This window comes from Somniosus microcephalus, unplaced genomic scaffold, assembly GCF_052327205.1.
Source record: "Somniosus microcephalus isolate GS21.2 unplaced genomic scaffold, FLI_Smic_1.0 unresolved_chr8, whole genome shotgun sequence".
Lineage (NCBI taxonomy): Eukaryota > Metazoa > Chordata > Chondrichthyes > Squaliformes > Somniosidae > Somniosus > Somniosus microcephalus.
Window position 1 is genome coordinate 17,406,372 of NW_028225186.1, and position 18,771 is coordinate 17,425,142.

Consider the following 18,771-nt stretch of genomic DNA (forward strand, 5'->3'; position numbering starts at 1 on the left):
CACAGTGTATGAGTGTGCTTGTCACAGTGTCTATGAGTGTGTTTGTCACAGTGTATGAGTGTGTTTGTCACAGTGTATGAGTGTGTTTGTCACAGTGTATGAGTGTGTTTGTCACAGTGTGTATGAGTGTGTTTGTCACAGTGTGTATGAGTGTGTTTGTCACACTGTGTATGAGTGTATTTGTCACTGTGTATGAGTGTGTTTGTCACAGTGTGTAGGATGTGTTTGTCACAGTGTTTATGGCTGTGTTTGTCACTGTGTATGAGTGTGTTTGTCACAGTGTGTATGAGTGTGTTTGTCAGTGTGTATGAGTGTGTTTGTCAGTGTGTGTATGAGTGTGTTTCTCAGTGTGTGTATGAGTGTGTTTGTCACAGTGTATGAGTGTGTTTGTCACAGTGAGAATGAGTGTGTTTGTCACCTTGTGTGAGTGTGTTTGTCACCGTGTGTATGAGTGTTTTTCACAGTGTTTGAGAGTGTTTGTCACAGTGTGTATGAGTGTGTTTGTCACAGATTATGAGTGTGTTTGTCACTGTGTATGAGTGTGTTTGTCACAGTGTGTATGACTGTTTGTCACAGTGTGTATGAGTGTGTTTGTCACAGTGCGTATGAGTGTGTTTGTCACAGTGTGTATGACTGTTTGTCACAGTGTGTATGAGTGTGTTTGTCACAGTGCGTATGAGTGTGTTTGTCACAGTGTATGAGTGTGTTTGTCACCGTGTGTATGACTGTGTTTGTCACAGTGTTTATGACTGTGTTTGTCACTGTGTATGAGTGTGTTTGTCACTGTGTATGAGGGTGTTTGTCACAGTGTGTATGACTGTGTTTTTCACTGTGTATGAGTGTGTTTGTCACAGTGTGTATGAGTGTGATTGTCACAGTGTGTATGAGTGTGTTTGTCAGTGTGTGTATGAGTGTGTTTGTCACAGTGTGTATGAATGTGTTTGTCACAGATTATGAGTGTGTTTGTCACTGTGTATGAGTGTGCATGTCACAGTGTGTATGAGTGTGTTTGTCACAGTGTGTATGAGTGTGTTTGTCACGGATTATGAGTGTGTTTGTCACAGTGTATGAGTGTGTCACAGTGTGTATGAGTTTGTTTTTCACAGTGTGTGAGTGTGTTTGTCACAGTGTATGTGTATGTTTGTCACAGTGTATGAGTGGGTTTTTCAGTGTGTGTGTCCGTTTTTCACTGTGTGTGTGTGTTTGTCACAGTGTATGAGTTTGTCTCAGTGTATGAGTATGTCACAGTGTGTATGAGTGTGTTTGTCACAGTGTATGAGTGTGTTTGTCACAGTGTGTGTGACTGTGTTTGCCACAGTGTGTATGACTGTGTTTGTCACTGTGTATGAGTGTGTTTGTCACAGTGTGTATGAGTGTGTTTTTCACTGTGTATGAGTGTGTTTGTCACAGTGTGTATGAGTGTGATTGTCACAGTGTGTATGAGTGTGTTTGTCAGTGTGTGTATGAGTGTGTTTGTCAGTGTATGTATGAGTGTGTTTGTCACAGTGTATGAGTGTGTTAGTCACAGTGTATGAGTGTGTTTGTCACTGTGAATGAGTGTGTTTGTCACCGTGTGTATGAGTGTGTTTGTCACAGTGTGTATGAATGTGTTTGCCGCAGATTATGAGTGTGTTTGTCACTGTGTTTGAGTGTGTTTGTCACAGTGTGTATGACTGTTTGTCACTGTGTATGAGTGTGTATGTCACAGTGTGTATGAGTGTGTTTGTCACAGTGTGTATGAGTGTTTGTCACGGATTATGAGTGTGTTTGTCACAGTGTATGAGTGTGTCACAGTGTGTATGAGTTTGTTTTTCACAGTGTGTGAGTGTGTTTGTCACCGTGTATGTGTATGTTTGTCACAGTGTATGAGTGGGTTTTTCAGTGTGTGTGTCTGTTTTTCACTGTGTGTGTGTGTTTGTCACAGTGTATGAGTTTGTCTCAGTGTATGAGTATGTCACAGTGTGTATGAGTGTGTTTGTCACAGTGTGTGTGATTGTGTTTGCCACAGTGTGTGTGACTGTGTTTGCCACAGTGTGTATGACTGTGTTTGTCACTGTGTATGAGTGTGTTTGTCGCCATGTGTATGAGTGTGTTTGTCACCGTGTGTATGAGTGTGTTTTTCACAGTGTTTGAGAGTGTTTGTCACAGTGTGTAGGAGTGTGCTTCTCACAGATTATGAGTGTGTTTTCACAGTGTATGTTTGTGTCACAGTGTGTATGAGTGTGTTGGTCACAGTGTGTATGACTGTGTTTGTCACTGTGTATGAGTGGGTAAGTCATAGTGTATGAGAATGTTTGTCACAGTGTGTATGAGTGTGTTTGTCACAGTGTATGAGTGTGTTTGTCACAGTGTAGGAATATGTCACAGTGTGTATGAGTGTGTTTGTCACAGTGTGTATGACTGTGTTTGTCACAGTGTATGAGCGTGTGTTTGTCACAGTGTAGGAGTATGTTTCTCACGGTGTGTATGAGTGTGTTTGTCACAGTGTGTATGACTGTTTGTCACAGTGTATGAGTGTGTTTGTCACACTGTATGAGTGTGTTTGTCACTGTGTATGAGTGTGATTGTCACAGTGTATGAGTGTGTTTGTCACAGAGTCTGAGTGTGTTTGTCACAGTGTGTATGAGTGTGCTTGTCAGTGTGTATGAGCGTGTTTGTCACAGTGTCTATGAGTGTGTTTGTCACAGATTATGAGTGTTTGTCACAGTGTGTATGAGTGTGCTTGTCAGTGTGTATGAGCGTGTTTGTCACAGTGTCTATGAGTGTGTTTGTCACAGATTATGAGTGTTTGTCACAGTGTGTATGAGTGTGTTTTTCACAGTGTCTATGAGTGTGTTTGTCACAGTGTGTATGAGTGTGTTTGTCACAGTGTATGAGTGTATTTGTCAGTGTGTATGAGTGTTTTTCACAGTGTCTATGAGTGTGTTTGTCACAGTGTGTATGAGTGTGTTTGTCACAGTGTATGAGTGTATTTGTCAGTGTGTATGAGTGTGTTTGTCACAGTGTGTATGAGTGTGTTTGTCACAGTGTATGAGTGTCACAGTGTGTATGAGTGTGTTTGTCACAGTGTATGAGTCTGTTTGTCACATTGTGTATGAGTGTGTTTGTCACCGAGTGTATGAGTGTGTTTGTCACAGTGTATGAGTGCGTTAGTCACTGTGTATGAGTGTGTTTGTCACAGTGTGTATGAGTGTGTTTGTCACAGTGTATGAGTGTGTTTGTCACAGTGTATGAGTGTGTTTGTCCCCGTGTGTATGAGTGTGTTTGTCACAGTGTGTATGAGTGTGTTTGTCACAGTGTATGAGTGTGTTTGTCACAGTGTGTATGAGTGTGTTTGTCACAGTGTGTATGAGTGTGTTTGTCACAGTGTATGATTGTGTTTGTCACAGTGTATGAGTGAGTTTGTCACTGTGTGTGAAGTAAGAAAACTACTAGGCACTTGGTCTAAGTATTAAAAAAGGGTTTAAGCAACTGTTTGTCAACATGGAGATCTAGTTGTGTCCTTCACTAGTTTCTGTTAAAGAATGTCCTGAGCAAGCTGGCCCCTTCCCCGAGTATTTATACTCTCCCTCGATAGCGCCACCAGCAGGCCGCCCAGTATCATTTCATAAGTGTTTTCCAGATGAATGACAAAATTCATGTCAGTGTGTATGAGTGTGTTTGTCACAGTGTATGAGTGTGTTTGTCACATTGTGTATGAGTGTGTTTGTCACAGTGCGTATGAGTGTGTTTGTCACAGTGTGTATGAGTGTGTTTGTCAGTGTGCATGAGTGTGTTTGTCACTGTGTGTATGAGTGTGTTTGTCACAGTGTGAGTGTGTTTGTCACAGTGTATGAGTGTGCTTGTCATAGTGTATGAGTGTGTTTGTCACAGTGTGTATGAGTGTGTTTGTCACAGTGTATGAGTGTCACAGTGTGTATGAATGTGTTTGTCACAGTGTGTATGAGTGTGTTTGTCACAGTCTTTGAGAGTGTTTGTCACAGTGTATGAGTGCGTTAGTCACAGTGTATGAGTGTGTTTGTCACAGTGTGTATGAGTGTGTTTGTCACAGTGTATGAGTGTGTTTGTCACAGTGTGTATGAGTGTGTTTGTCAGTGTGTATGAGTGTGTTTGTCACAGTGTGTATGAGTGTGTTTGTCACAGTGTGTATGAGTGTGTTTGTCACCGTGTGTACGAGTGTGTTTGTCACCGTGTGTATGAGTGTGTTTGTCACAGTGTTTGTCACAGTGTGTATGAGTGTGTTTGTCACAGTGTATGAGTGTGTTTGTCACAGTGTATGAGTGTGTTTGTCACAGTGTTTGAGAGTGTTTGTCACAGTGTGTATGAGTGTGTTTGTCACAGTGTGTATGAGTGTGTTTGTCACAGTGTGTATGAGTGTGTTTTTCACAGTGTTTGAGTGCGTTAGTCACAGTGTATGAGTGTGTTTCTCACAGTGTATGAGTGTGTTTCTCACAGTGTATGAGTGTGTTTGTCACAGTGTATGAGTGTGTTTGTCACAGTGTATGAGTGTGTTTGTCACAGTGTATGAGTGTGTTTGTCACAGTGTATGAGTGAGTTTGTCACAGTGTGTGAAGTAAGAAAACTACTAGGCACTTGGTCTAAGTATTAAACAAGGGTTTAAGCAACTGTTTTTCAACATGGAGATCTAGTTGTGTCCTTCACTAGTTCCTGTTAAAGAATGTCCTGAGCAAGCTGGCCCTTTCCCCGAGTATTTATACTCTCCCTCGATAGCGCCACCAGCAGGTCGCCCAGTATCATTTCATAAGTGTTTTCCAGATGAATGACAAAATTCATGTCAGTGTGCATGAGTGTGTTTCTCACAGTGTGTATGAGTGTGTTTCTCACAGTGTGTATGGGTGTGTTTGTCACAGTGTGTATGAGTGTGTTTTTCACAGTGTATGAGTGAGATTGTCACAGTGTGTATGAGTATGTTTGTCACAGTGTATGAGTTTGTTTGTCACAGTGTATGAGTGTGTTTGTCACAGTGTGTATGAGTGTGTTTGTCAGTGTGTAAGAGTGCGTTTGTCACAGTGTGTATGAGTGAGTTTGTCACAGTGTGCATGAGTGTGTTTGTCACCGTGTGTATGAGTGTGTTTGTCACAGTGTCTATGTGTGTGTTTGTCACAGTGTCTATGAGTGTGTTTGTCACAGTGTATGAGTGTGTTTGTCAGTATGTATGAGTGTGTTTGTCACAGTGTGTATGAGTGTGTTTGTCACAGTGTGTATGAATGTGTTTGTCAGTATGTATGAGTGTGTTTGTCACAGTGTGTATGAGTGTGTTTGTCACAGTGTGTATGAGTGTGTTTGTCAGTGTGTATGAGTGTGTTTGTCACAGTGTGTATAAGTGTGTTTATCACAGTGTGTATGAGTGTGTTTATCACAGTGTGTATGAGTGTGTTTGTCACAGTGTGTATGAGTGTGTTTGTCACAGTGTGTATGAGTGTGTTTGTCACAGTGTATGAGTGTGTTTGTCACAGTGTATGAGTGTGTTTGTCAGTGTGTAAGAGTGTGTTTGTCACAGTGTGTATGAGTGTATTTGTCACCGTGTGTATGAGTGTGTTTGTCACCGTGTGTATGAGTGTGTTTGTCAGTGTCTGAGTGTGTTTGTCACAGTGTATGAGTGTATTTGTCAGTGTGTATGAGTGTGTTTGTCACAGTGTGTATGAGTGTGTTTGTCAGTGTGTATGAGTGTGTTTGTCACAGTGTGTGTGAGTGTGTTTGTCACAGTTTGTTCTGCCCTCGCAACGCGCTTCTATGCAGAGCTAGACAGATAGCGAACAACTCGATATCTTCCAATAAAATCACAAGGCTTGACTTTTCTTGTAACGCTTTACTGAACGATTCTAATTGTAAAACTGAAATACAACACAGAAATGGAAGCACACATTAGTATACAAGCGCATAACTGATATGTATACACAAATTTAGGTACGCCTGAGCAACACAGTACATTTAGTAAACTGGGAGGCATTCTCTTTAAATTAGCCCTGTACATAGTGCATCAAAATACAGCTACTAGTTAATCAGCTAGACAGAGAAAAGTTACAACTAAACATTTTCTACAACATGCAGTGCACACTAATCATCCAAAGCATTCTAAAATACTTACAGACAAACAATTTCCAAGACTCAAGCATGGGGACAATACAACTGCTCGGAGCCTGTGCTGCTGTAGGAGCACCGTGGTGTAGGTCTGTGTCCCAGCGAGGACTCCACGAGGACTACGTAGCAGTCCTGTGGGGAGCGTGATGACCTCATCACGCTCGGTAGCGTTGTCCGCGCTTGGGGCGTCACGTGATGCGCGTGGTCGCGTTTCTGGCCGTGGAGGCCGAAGTCGGGAGCGGGAGCTGGAGGCCAGGCTGAGCCGATGCTTGCCGCGGGAGCGGAAGATCGCGTCGCTCCCGGCGGCTGGTAGATGCGGCCAAATGCGCTAGGCCGGGCTGTGCCGGCAGCCTTTCTGGAAGGCCGAGTCGGGCCGGCAGCCGCCTCACGCACGTCACGTCATACGTGCCGTGACGTCAGCATGCTACGTTGTACGTGACGTGACGTCAGCACGCTAAGGCGCGTCTTAAAGGGGCAATGGCCCTAAACGGTGAGTTAAAGGGGCAACGGCCCTAACAGGTAAGTTATACATATTTAAGTAGGTTATGTACATACAGTAAGGTTAAGTTAGAGGGAGAGACAGCACACTCCCCGCTTGGTACAATTCCATTGTACCACTACAGATACACAATAAACCTGAAGAAAACGTCCTTTGGCTGCAACATACTCAGAGTCCGTTCTCTAGGTTACTTCAGAAAGGAGGATCTCTGAGACTGGCCTCAGAAACACTTTGATAGGCCCCTCCTTGACAATCTTCACCTCCACCTTGCGGACCCTCTTGTCCCTGGTCGGCAGAGTTTTGACAACCAGGCCCACTGGCCATTCATTTCTGCGTGCTTGGCTGTCTTTCAGCAAGACAACGTCTCTCACTTTGACGTTTGGCTTGTCTTCTGTCCATTTCCTACGGCTCTGTAGGGTGGACAAATACTCTCCTCTTTGCTTGGGGAATGTCTGTCCCTCTTCAAGACATTTGAATTCCTCCTTGAAGACATCATGCTGGACAGAGCGAATGATCACACCTTTGGCTTGTGAAGGCTCACTTGTGCTGGATACTTCTTTAGAACATTTCCATCCTTTGCGTTCTATGTTGTCCGAATTCCCCTTGAAGGATGCTGCTACATGAATGAGTCGGGCTGTGGTTCGGCAGAGTGTTCTCCAGCTTGAGAATCGCTCGAAGCTTTGTGAGCCCAACTGAGATTCTGAGGCTTTGGTGACCAGGGTCGTAACTTCAGGCCGAATCTCAGTATCAGCTTCAGGCTCCACAAGGGTGAAGGGATTGGACTCAAGAGTCTCCTCTGTGTTGACATTAGACAGGAAAGAGGGGCCCGAGAACCAACTGCTTTGCTGTAGGTGTGCTGCTGGTATAGACCTGGTAGCATGGTCTGCAGGGTTCAGGTCTGTGGAGACATAGCACCACTGGTCAGGGTGAGTGGATCGTCTGATACGAGTCACCCGGTTGGGAACATACACGTAAAACCTTCTTGTGGAGTTGTGGATGTAACCAAGTACAATCTTGCTGTCCGTGAAGAACTTGACGGCGCCCACATCGATGTCAATCTTGTCTCTGATCAACTGTAGGTTCCATTTTGCTTCTTTTTCTGGGAGGAGTGGAGCATCCCACTCACTCTGATCCGATGAGAGTTCCCGTACTAATGCTTTTCCTTGCATTGTTATGGGAGCTACGAACCCCAAAGGGTCGTACAAACTGTTGACTGTGGACAGGATGTCTCTCCGTGTGAATGGCCTTTCTTCACGGGACACCAGGAATGTGACGCTGTCTGTTTCCAGGTTCCAGGAGAGCCCCAGGCTCCGTTGAAGTGGGGGAGGATCCACTCCAAGGTGCAAATCCTTCAGATCCTTGGCACGGTCCTCTGCAGGGAAGGCTTCCATCACCTGTCCACTGTTCGATGCTACCTTGTGTAGTCTCGGGTTGGACTCTTTCCATGGCCAACAACTTTCAGGACGGCCATCTAACTCCAGAAGGCCCGAACTCAACAACTCTCGGCGGATAAGGCACCCAGCGAGGTCCTGTGTACCCTGTGGCTCGGGTGGGGACTGCTTGGCTGGATTGGCCGAGTGCTGTGGAGGTCTCTGTAGGTAAGTCTTGCTTGTTTCTTCTCCTTTAAGCTCAGTGTCTCCAAAAACAGGCTGTTTGCTACTGTGTTGAGTAGCTGGTTCTGCGTTGAGATAGTTGGATGTTTCCTTGGAGAACAATTTGGAGTGTTGTTGGACACACTCACTTGTACGTTGCACTGGACTGAGGGGCTGTCCCAGAACATATGTTTCCTGGCTGGGCTCCCCGCCTTCGTTCTCCTCACCTTCTTCATAAGCTGCGGCTTTAGCTTTAGCGGCAGCGGCAGCTCTCTGGCTTTGGAGAATGTGGAGACTGGCAGCGAGGTCAGCTCTCTGCTTCATAACCCTAGCTTCTTTTTCAGCAAGGGCCAATTGAGCCTGGGCAGCCTTTGCCTTGGCACGTGCTTTGGCGGCTGCAGAAGCTGTCGATGACGACGGTCTGCTGGACTGCCGAGATGATCTAGTGGATACTTTAGAGGACTGTGCTGTCTGCTTCATCACACTAGCGTCGAGGTCGGCTCTCTGCTTCATAAGGTCAGCTTTCTGCTTCATCATACTAGCTTCGAGGTCGGCTCTCTGCTTCATAAGGTCAGCTTCTTTTTCAGCGAAGGACAATTGAGCCTGGGCAGCTTTTGCCTTGGCACGTGCTTTGGCGGCTGCAGAAGCTGTCCATGACGACGGTCTGCTGGACCGCCGAGATGACCTAGGGGATACTTTAGAGGGCTGTGACTTGGCATCGTTTGCTAGGAGAGGCTCATGCTTCTCGCTTGACTGGTCGACGTCCTCTATGGTATATTGTTTTCCTGAGCGTAGACTCATGGTAGCTGAGTGGTATTTTCCTGTGCTTGAGCCCGCTGTGCTGTTGTCTTTTTACTGTTCTGCCCTCGCAACACGCTTCTATGCAGAGCTAGACAGATAGCGAACAACTCGATATCTTCCAATAAAATCACAAGGCTTGACTTTTCTTGTAACGCTTTACTGAACAATTCTAATTGTAAAACTGAAATACAACACAGAAATGGAAGCACACATTAGTATACAAGCGCATAACTGATATGTATACACAAATTTAGGTACGCCTGAGCAACACAGTACATTTAGTAAACTGGGAGGCATTCTCTTTAAATTAGCCCTGTACATAGTGCATCAAAATACAGCTACTAGTTAATCAGCTAGACAGAGAAAAGTTACAACTAAACATTTTCTACAACATGCAGTGCACACCAATCATCCAAAGCATTCTAAAATACTTACAGACAAACAATTTCCAAGACTCAAGCATGGGGACAATACAACTGCTCGGAGCCTGTGCTGCTGTAGGAGCACCATGGTGTAGGTCTGTGTCCCAGCGAGGACTCCACGAGGACTACGTAGCAGTCCTGTGGGGAGCGTGATGACCTCATCACGCTCGGTAGCGTTGTCCGCGCTTGGGGCGTCACGTGATGCGCGTGGTCGCGTTTCTGGCCGTGGAGGCCGAAGTCGGGAGCGGGAGCTGGAGGCCAGGCTGAGCCGATGCTTGCCGCGGGAGCGGAAGATCGCGTCGCTCCCGGCGGCTGGTAGATGCGGCCAAAGGCGCTAGGCCGGGCTGTGCCGACAGCCTTTCTGGAAGGCCGAGTCGGGCCGGCAGCCGCCTCACGCACGTCACGTCGTACGTGCCGTGACGTCAGCATGCTACGTTGTACGTGACGTGACGTCAGCACGCTAAGGCGCGTCTTAAAGGGGCAATGGCCCTAAACGGTGAGTTAAAGGGGCAACGGCCCGAACAGGTAAGTTATACATATTTAAGTAGGTTATGTACATACAGTAAGGTTAAGTTAGAGGGAGAGACAGCACACAGTTTATGAGTGTGTTTGTCACAGTGTATGAGTGTGTTTGTCACAGTGTGTATGCGTGTGTTTGCCACAGTGTGTATGAGTGTGTTTGTCAGTATGTATGAGTGTGTTTGTCACAGTGTCTATGAGTGTGTTTGTCACAGTGTATGAGTGTATTTGTCAGTGTGTATGAGTGTGTTTGTCACAGTGTGTATGAGTGTGTTTGTCAGTGTGTACGAGTGTGTTTGTCACAGTGTATGAGTGTGTTTGTCACAGTGTATGAGTGTGTTTGTCACAGTGTATGAGTGTGTTTGTCAGAGTGTGTATGACTGTGTTTGTCACAGTGTGTATGACTGTTTTTTCACTGTGTATGTGTGTATTTGTCACAGTGTGTATGACTGTGTTTGTCACAGTGTTTATGGCTGTGTTTGTCACTTTGTATGAGTGTGTTTGTCACAGTGTGTATGAGTGTGTTTGTCACAGTGTGTATGAGTGTGTTTGTCACAGTGTGTATGAGTGTGTTTGTCAATGTGTATGAGTGTGTTTGTCAGTGTGTGTATGAGTGTGTTTGTCACAGATTATGAGTGTGTTTGTCACTGTGTATGAGTGTGTTTGTCACAGTGTGTATGACTGTGTTTGTCACTGTGTATTTGTGTATTTGTCACAGTTTGTATGACTGTGTCACATTGTGTATGACTGTGTTTGTCACTGTGTATGAGTGTGTTTGTCACCGTGTGTATGACTGTGTTTGTCAGTGTGTATGACTGTGTTTGTCACAGTCTGTATGACTGTTTTTGTCACTGTGTATGACTGTGTTTGTCACACTGTATGAGTGTGTTTGTCACTGTGTATGTGTGTGTTTGTCACAGTGTGTATCACTGTTTGTCACAGTGTGTATGAGTGTGTTTGTCAGTGTGAATGAGTGTGTTTGTCACAGTGTGTATGAGTGTGTTTTTCACTGTGTATGAGTGTGTTTGTCACAGTGTGTATGAGTGTGTTTTTAACTGTGTATGAGTGTGTTTGTCACAGTGTGTATGAGTGTGATTGTCACAGTGTGTATGAGTATGTTTGTCAGTGTGTGTATGAGTGTGTTTGTCAGTGTATGTATGAGTGTGTTTGTCACAGTGTATCAGTGTGTTAGTCACAGTGTATTAGTGTGTTTGTCACTGTGTATGAGTGTGTTTGTCACCGTGTGTATGATTGTGTTTGTCACTGTGTATAAGTGTGTTTATCACAGTGTGTATCAGTGTGTTTATCACAGTTTGTATGAGTGTGTTTGTCACAGTGTGTATGAGTGTGTTTGTCACAGTGTGTATGAGTGTGTTTGTCACAGTGTATGAGTGTGTTTGTCACAGTGTATGAGTGTGTTTGTCACAGTGTGTATGAGTGTGTTTGTTAGTGTGTAAGAGTGTGTTTGTCACAGTGTGTATGAGTGTATTTGTCACCGTGTGTATGAGTGTGTTTGTCACCGTGTGTATGAGTCTGTTTATCACAGTGTCTATGAGTGTGTTTGTCAGTGTCTGAGTGCGTTTGTCACAGTGTATGAGTGTATTTGTCAGTGTGTATGAGTGTGTTTGTCACAGTGTGTATGAGTGTGTTTGTCAGTGTGTATGAGTGTGTTTGTCACAGTTTATGAGTGTGTTTGTCACAGTGTATGAGTGTGTTTGTCACAGTGTGTATGAGTGCGTTTGTCACACTGTGTATGAGTGTGTTTGTCACAGTGTGTATGAGTGTGTTTGCCACAGTGTGTATGAGTGTGTTTGTCAGTATGTATGAGTGTGTTTGTCACAGTGTCTATTAGTGTGTTTGTCACAGTGTATGAGTGTATTTGTCAGTGTGTATGAGTGTGTTTGTCACAGTGTGTATGAGTGTGTTTGTCAGTGTGTATGAGTGTGTTTGTCACAGTGTATGAGTGTGTTTGTCACAGTGTATGAGTGTGTTTGTCACAGTGTATGAGTGTGTTTGTCACAGTGTATGAGTTTGTTTGTCAGAGTGTGTATGACTGTTTGTCACAATGTTTATGGCTGTGTTTGTCACTGTGTATGAGTGTGTTTGTCACAGTGTGTATGAGTGTGTTTGTCACAGTGTGTATGAGTGTGTTTGTCACAGTGTGTATGAGTGTGTTTGTCACAGTGTGTATGATTGTGTTTTTCAGTGTGTATAAGTGTGTTTGTCAGTGTGTGTATGAGTGTGTTTGTCACAGATTATGAGTGTGTTTGTCACCGTGTATGAGTGTGTTTGTCACTGTGTATGAGTGTGTTTGTCACGGTGTGCATGAGTGTGTTTGTCACCGTGTGCATGAGTGTGCTTGTCACAGTGTGTATGAGTGTGTTTGTCACAGTGTGTGTGAGTGTGCTTGTCACAGTGTATGAGTGTATTTGTCAGTGTGTATGTGTGTTTGTCACAGTGTGTATGAGTGTGTTTATCAGTGTGTATGAGTGTGTTTGTCACAATGTATGAGTGTGTTTGTCACAGTGTGTATGACTGTGTTTGTCACTGTGTATGTGTGTATTTGTCACAGTTTGTATGACTGTGTTTGTCACAGTGTGTATGACTGTGTTTGTCACTGTGTATGAGTGTGTTTGTCACCGTGTGTATGACTGTGTTTGTCAGTGTGTATGACTGTGTTTGTCACAGTGTGTATGACTGTGTTTGTCACTGTGTATGAGTGTGTTTCTCACAGTGTGTATGAGTGTGTTTTTCACTGTGTATGAGTGTGTTTGTCACAGTGTGTATGAGTGTGTTTTTCACTGTGTATGAGTGTGTTTGTCAGTGTGTGTATGAGTGTGTTTGTCACAGTGTATCAGTGTGTTAGTCACAGTGTATTAGTGTGTTTGTCACTGTGTATGAGTGTGTTTGTCACCGTGTGTATGACTGTGTTTGTCACAGTGTTTATGACTGTGTTTGTCACTGTGTATGAGTGTGTTTGTCACAGTGTGTATGAGTGTGTTTGTCAGTGTGAATGAGTGTGTTTGTCACAGTGGGTATGAGTGTGATTGTCACAGTGTGTATGAGTGTGTTTGTCTGTGTGTATGAGTGTGTTTGTCAGTGTGTATGAGTGTGTTTGTCAGTGTGTGTATGAGTGTGTTTGTCACAGATTATGAGTGTGTTTGCCACTGTGTATGAGTGTGTTTGTCACTGTGTATGAGTGTGTTTGTCACGGTGTGCATGAGTGTGTTTGTCACCGTGTGCATGAGTGTGCTTGTCACCGTGTGTATGAGTGTGTTTGTCACAGTGTGTATGAGTGTGCTTGTCAGTGTGTATGAGCGTGTTTGTCATTGTGTCTATGAGTGTGTTTGTCACAGATTATGAGTGTTTGTCACAGTGTATGAGTGTGTTTTTCACAGTGTTTGAGAGTGTTTGTCACAGCGTGTATGAGTGTGTTTGTCACAGATTATGAGTGTGTTTGTCACAGTGTATGAGTTTGTTTTTCACAGTGTATGAGTGTGTTTGTCACAGTGTATTTGTGTATTTGTCACAGTGTGTATGAGTGTGTTTGTCACAGTGTATGTGTATGTTTGTCACAGTGTATGAGTGTGTTTTTCACAGTGTGTATGACTGTGTTTTTTCACTGTGTATGTGTGTATTTGTCACAGTGTATATGACTGTGTTTGTCACAGTGTGTATGAGTGTGTTTGTCACAGTGTATGAGTGTGTTTGTCACAGTGTGTGTGAATGTGTTTGTCACAGTGTGTATGAGTGTGTTTGTCACTGTGTATGAGTCTGATTGTCACAGTGTATGAGTGTGTTTGTCGCCCAGTGTATGTGTGTGTTTGTCACCGTGTGTATGAGTGTGTTTTTCACAGTGTTTGAGAGTGTTTGTCACAGTGTGTATGAGTGTGTTTGTCGCAGATTATGAGTGTGTTTTCACAGTGTATGAGTGTGTCACAGTGTGTATGAGTGTGTTTGGCACAGTGTGTATGACTGTGTTTGTCACTGTGTATGAGTGGGTAAGTCATAGTGTATGAGAATGTTTGTCACAGTGTGTATGAGTGTGTTTGTCACAGTGTATGAGTGTGTTTGTCACAGTGTATGAATGTGTTTGTCACAGTGTAGGAGTATGTTTGTCACAGTGTGTATGAGTGTGTTTGTGACAGTGTGTATGACTGTGTTTTTCACTGTGTATGAGTGTGTTTGTCACAGTGTATGAGTGTTTTTGTCACAGTGTATGAGTGTGTTTGTCACAGTGTGTATGAGTGTGTTTCTCACAGTGTGTATGAGTGTGTTTCTCACAGTGTGTATGAGTGTGTATGTCACAGTGTGTATGACTGTTTGTCACTGTATGAGTGTGTTTGTCACACTGTATGAGTGTGTTTGTCACTGTGTATGTGTGTGTTTGTCACAGTGTGTATGACTGTTTGTCACAGTGTGTATGACTGTGTTTGTCACTGTGAATGAGTGTCTTTGTCACAGTGTGTATGAGTGTGTTTGTCAGAGTGTGTATGAGTGTGTTTGTCACAGTGTATGAGTGTCTTTGTCACAGTGTGTATGAGTGTGTTTGTCACAGTGTATGAGTGTGTTTGTAACAGTGTGTATGAGTGTGTTTGTCACAGTGTATGAGTGTGTTTGTCACCGTGTGTATGAGTGTGTTTGTCACCGTGTGTATGAGTGTGCTTGCCAGTGTGTATGACTGTGTTTGTCACAGTGTGTATGACTGTGTTTTTTCACTGTGTATGTGTGTATTTGTCACAGTGAATATGACTGTGTTTGTCACAGTGTTTATGACTGTGTTTGTCACTGTGTATGAGTGTGTTTGTCACAGTGTGTATGAGTGTGTTTGTCACAGTGTGTATGAGTGTTTTTGTCAGTGTGAATGAGTGTGTTTGTCACTGTGCATGAGTGTGTTTTTCACTGTGTGTGAGTGTGTTTGTCACAGTGTGTATGAGTGTGATTGTCACAGTGTGTATTAGTGTGTTTGTCAGTGTGTGTATGAGTGTGTTTGTCACTGTGTATGAGTGTGTTTGTGTTTGTCACAGTGTGAATGAGTGTGTTTGTCACCGTGTGTATGAGTGTGTTTTTCACAGTGTTTGAGAGTGTTTGTCACAGTGTATGAGTGTGTTTGTCACAGATTATGAGTGTGTTTGTCACTGTATGAGTGTGTTTGTCACTGTTAAGTATGTGTATTGTATTGAACAATTAACACAAAGACTTAAACGTATAACTCAAACAGGTCTTTACTGGCTGGAGGTAGGGACTATACATAGGTCTTTACTTCATGCCCACAGGCGGGAACTGAGGGGGATCAGTACCCACAGTACTATTTATACCCCTATGGCCAGGAGTGGTACTGCGTATCACTACGCCCAACAAGTAGTGCAGTCCTGTCCATAGGTTCAAAGTAGCACACATATTACATACACAACATTCCTCCCTTCCTAGCTTTACAGTCATCTCCCCATTTAACATAACGTAATAACATATATACATATATAACTTCAGGTTTACATAACAGAATAACATAGATACATAGATAACTTCATGTCAAAACAGATCACAGATTCAGTCTCTGCGGAAATCAGTTCACAGATTCAATCTCTGTGGTGTAGTCGGTTCACGTTGCTGGAGTGACTCATTCAATAGTCCTTCCATGGATTTAACAGTTTGAACTTCCGAACTGAATTGGCTCCGTTCGGAGGGACCACGTGTGTGATCTGGTAGAGGTGATAATGGTTCAGATGGGTCATCTTCTGTTTTTACTTTTCCTTTTCTGCTTCTTGGAGACTCTCTGGGCTCCATTGTCAGCTGCCACAGCTGCCAGCTGCATGCGCAGTTCCTCCTTCTCTTCCTCCTGTTTCCGTCGTAGAGCCAGCTTCTCCCGATGTTCCGTAGACTTTTGGTGCTCCTCCATGATTTCTGCACTTTGGGAGTCGAAGTTACAAGCTGGGCAGGACAGGACATCGTAATATTCGGTGTCGTCCTGAGCTAGACCAGTGAGAGGGTCGTCTATTTCCTCCATACCCAGCTGGACGTTAGCCAGCTCTTGTTCCAAATCCAGACATCTTTCCTGAAGAGACTTCTTCATGTGTACCTCTGCATCCAGCTTTTTCTGGGCTTTCAGCAAGTCGTTTACTAGTGACCTCATTTGTGATTTTAATACTTCAACTTCCTTTGGAGATTGATTGATCGGACTATGCAATCCCTCTACCGGAGCAGCTGTTTCAGCGGTCTGTTGTTCTACGTTGACGTGAGTCAGCGTACTTTTGGCATCCAAGGGCTGCTCTGTTGCAGTCATCTCAGTCTGTGTTGCCACCTCAGCTCTTCCAATAACCTTTGAGAGCTCCGAACCCCTTTCGTTTGAATATTGAAGTTCATGTTCAAGTTTTTCCCATTTCAGAGTCCTGTCCTTCAGCATATGCAGGAGTTGGCTGACCGTTAACTCCTCTGACATCAGACGTTTTGTGTGCTCCTGCTCCATTTTCTCCATCAGCTGCTTCTGTTGTCTTTCCAGATTCTCCAACTCTATATCAAAGAACTCTTTCGTTGCATTCAACTCTTGCTCAAAACGGCGAAGCATTTGTTCTAATTGCTGTTGTAGTTTGAAATGGAGTTGAGTTCGAGCCCGGTGTCCCTCAGAAATGGGCACATCAGTAGACTTGCCAGACTCAGAATCCACAGTTAAACTATGTTGTTGTTGCTCAGTGGAATTCTGTGCTGAAACTTTGTCTTTTGCACCTGAGTTGGGCTTACCATCATCCGTTCCAGAGTCTGGGCCGACTATCTTCACCGAGTTCTCACTCGTTATTGTTTGTAGGAAATGCCAGTCCATATTCATTTTCCTAATCCACTCCCGTCCTAGTAGTGGAGGACCTCCTTCAGATATCACATATAAGTCCATTATTTGACTGTCTTCGCCCTTGTGGACCACTGCAACCTCTATTTTCCCGATGGGGTACACTCTTTGCCCCGTGTATGTTTTCAATATAATCCCCGTATCCTGTAGGGGAATATGTTGGAATAACTTTCCGTAATCTTTCTTATTTATGACCGTCAATGCCGATCCAGTGTCCAATTCCAGTTTTACTTGGACTCCTTCTATCTGAAGAGTGACCCAAATTGTCTGGAGGTCTGCACCCTTACCAGCGTTGAGTACTCTTAAGCTAGCCAGTTCATTACAGCTTAAGCTAGCCAGTTCATTACTGCTAGCGTCTGAATCGGACTCCTGTTTGGTCACCTTGTGTACCTTTGCGTATTTTCCTTGCGGTGACTTCTTGTTGCTGGTCTTCTTCCCTGACCTGCATACTCTAGCTATATGTCCAAGCCTACCACAAGTTCTACATTCTTGGTTTTTAAACCAACACTGGTTCTGATCATGCGTTGTCTTTCCACAACGATAACATTTGCCAGAACTCACACCCAATTTGTGTGCACTGAGCTCCGGTGACCGTAGCTGCATTACTGCCGTGCCTCTCGCTGCGGCTTCGTGTGCTGCTGCCATAGTGACCGCCTTCTCAAGCGTCAGCTCATTCTCCTCGAGCAGTCGCTTTTGTGTATCCTGTTTAAATAAACCACACACAAATTTGTCTCGAAGTGCCTCTGTCAGTCCCGTTCCAAACTGGCAATATTTCGCTAATTTACGCAATTCCAGCAAATAATCAGCATTGCTTTCATGCTGTAGCTGCCTTCTGTCGTAAAATTTAAATCGTTCCGCTAGCATCAGCGGCGTGGGGTTTAGATGATCTTTCAGGACAGTAACAATCTCATCGAACGTCTTATCCGCCGGTTCATCTGGTGATAACAGGTGTTTCAATTCCCCGTATGTCTTCGCACCCATTAAATTTAATAATGTTAGTGCTTTATCAGCCTCACGAATTTTATTGGCCTTACAATAATTTTTAACTCGTTCAACATATATGGCCCAATCTTCGATGTCACTATCAAAGTTGCTAATATTCCCGTGTTTAGGCATTGTAGTACTTTATCAGATTTGCAATTTCTCAGATTTTTTTTTTACTGTTATCCAAGATGGCGGCTTCCCGCTCTTGCCGTCGTCCTCCGCCCACAAAATGGCGGTTTTCCCGCTTCTGCCTTCTTCCCCAGCGGTTTTCCCGTGAAAAATGGTGGCTTTCCCGCGCTTCTCGCTCTCCCCGCCCACTTCAATGGCGGTTTTCCCGCGCTTCTCGTCGCTGACTTTCAGCCCGACTGCGGCTCTTATCTCCTGTGCGATCGCTGGTGCGCCGCCCGCCCGAAACGGTTCTCAGCCCTTATCACCGGTGCAATCGCTGGCCCGCTAAGCGCCTCCCGCTTGAAGCGGCTCCCGGCCTCTGGCTCACCTGCTCGGCGGCTCCTGCTCGCTCCCTCCCGGGCTCTGGCTTACCCGCTCGCGCCCTCCCGGGCTCTGGCTTACCCACGAGGTTATGGAGGCTTCAGGGTCCTAATGCCTGTCGCTTCCAGTCGCTGGAAGCTGTCAGGATTTCTGCTGCCCTTCAGTTTTCAGTCGGGTGTTGAGGATTGGAACCTCTCTTCAACGTCCTGTCTTTGGACGAAGCCGCTGTGGAATAACTGCCGCAGGGTTCGAACCGACTCGTCGCCAGTGTTAAGTATGTGTATTGTATTGAACAATTAGCACAAAGACTTAAACGTATAACTCAAACAGGTCTTTACTGGTTGGAGGTAGGGACTATACATAGGTCTTTACTTCATGCCCACAGGCGGGAACTGAGGGGGATCAGTACCCACAGTACTGTTTATACCCCTATGGCCAGGAGTGGTACTGCGTATCACTACGCCCAACAAGTAGTGCAGTCCTGTCCATAGGTTCAAAGTAGCACACATATTACATACACAA